The sequence below is a fragment of the Bidens hawaiensis genome, unplaced genomic scaffold (genome assembly GCF_021521415.1).
Source record: "Bidens hawaiensis isolate Kalapana, Puna unplaced genomic scaffold, B.hawaiensis_p1.1 tig00025633_1, whole genome shotgun sequence".
Lineage (NCBI taxonomy): Eukaryota > Viridiplantae > Streptophyta > Magnoliopsida > Asterales > Asteraceae > Bidens > Bidens hawaiensis.
The window spans coordinates 111,964-113,896 of NW_027494105.1; the positions used below are offsets into that span (position 1 = coordinate 111,964).

The window sequence follows — 1,933 nt, forward strand, 5'->3', positions numbered from 1 at the left end:
ACCTTTGGTAGAATTATTGCGCGGAAGTGCTAGTGTGTGACAGTCCACTTTGACTCGTTTTTATAGTTTACATACTTTTGTATTGCCACTTCTTACTGCCGTATTTATGTTAATGCACTTCCCAATGATACGTAAACAAGGTATTTCTGGTCCTTTATAGATACATAGAAGATATAGCATAGATATTTTGAATTCATCATTTATCACTTGGGGTAGGAACTATAGTATTTTATTGCTATAAGTATGGATTATTGAAAAGAATAAGACATGTATTTGGATATTTCCCTTGAACTCCACAATATTTTTGATTTGAATGAAATATTCATTCAAATCAAAAAATATTTGTGCTATATTGCTATAACTATAGTATTTTATAGATATTTCACAAAGTTATCCTGCTTAACTTCTATGTAATTTCTATTTTATAACCATTTTCAAAGAGAAATTTTACCATTCGACTATATCCGCTTTTTGTTTCGTTCTTGATACACAATATGTCGATAATACACAATATGTCCACACATATATGATATATATGTCTGGAGCATATTTGTGCAGTGCTGGGCCGGAGACTCTCTTCAGATTGAGCCCAAATTTTTTATTAATTTGAATGAAATATTCATTTTTTTTTCAAGAACAAGAAGTTGCCCCCCCCTCTAATCTAATAATCTAATTTTTTCATTTTTTTTCCTATCTTTATTTTGATTTTGGGGACTTATATTGGGGACTTCTATTGAATGTGAATGTGTCTCACAACCAAGAATAATTCAGAGGGTCATTTCGGTTTTGGATCTAGGACAATAGGTTCAAGAGATGAGAGAATTAAGGATACCCACCAGAAAGACTAATCCAATCCATAATGATGTACCTGAAAATACAACATTTTTGTTACTTGACCAACCATCAAGAGAAGCAAATACAACGGGTACGCTAATCAATAAGATTGATGAAGTAGCAATTAATGCAAAAACAGCCAATTGGAAAGCAAGAGTCATGCTTTTAATCCTCCAAGCTACCAACAAATGAACTATACCATTTGATCCCTATATCAGCCAAAAATTGTATTAAAATACATCATAAAGGGATTTTACCATTAATGCAAAAACAGCCAATTGGAAAGCAAGAGTCATGCTTTTAATCCTCCAAGCTACCAACAAATGAACTATACCATTTGATCCCTATATCAGCAAAAAATTGTACTAAAATACATCATAAAGGGATTTTACCACGAATCCATTGATTCTAATTGATTCTATATGATTTATTATATTACTACCCCCCTTTACCACTTTATTCTGGAGTCGGGGGAGAGTGGAATTTTTTTTTTTTTACATTTGATTTTACAAAAGGGCATGCTGAATCATATATCTATCCATATATCGGGATAGATAGATTGACCATCACACCCGAGATCTTTGATAGTGGCGGTATCCACTCATATGGCCATGTTATATTCGGAGGAATAAAATAAAATTGTATTTCGGAGAGATGGCTGAGTGGTTGAAAGCCCCGGTCTTGAAAACCGGTATAGTTTACTATCGAGGGTTCGAATCCCTCTCTCTCCTTTTTTGCTTGTTGAATATATTTTTTTATTTATTGGATTGATTTTGACTGGATGGTTTCATTCTCATAAATAAGGGGAAGTGGCTAGGCTATCCCGCCTAGCCAATCAATATAAATAAAATCTTTTGTTTATGACAATATATGAGGGAACCGAAGTGACTCCTATTTCAAGTCTTTGATTTCCTGTCTCAATTAAGAGGGGTCATGGAAAGAACAGGTTCAAAATCACGATCAATTCCTTTTTCAAATCCTGCTGCAGTTGCACGAGCAAGATCTGATAAGTAATAGTCAACAAATTGGGATTCATTTATCAACAGATTTTTTTCTTCCGTTTGAATTTATTTCAATAATTCTTTTAGTTGCGTTAATC

General features: G+C 33.2%; 1 non-coding gene across 1 annotated transcript; it reads left to right on the top strand.

Moving 5' to 3' along the window:
* The first annotated feature begins 1,482 nt into the window (after nucleotides 1–1,482).
* Nucleotides 1,483–1,565, top strand: TRNAS-UGA (transfer RNA serine (anticodon UGA)). Its single transcript has one exon. It is a non-coding gene; the product is annotated as a tRNA-Ser (tRNA).
* Nucleotides 1,566–1,933: the final 368 nt, after the last annotated feature.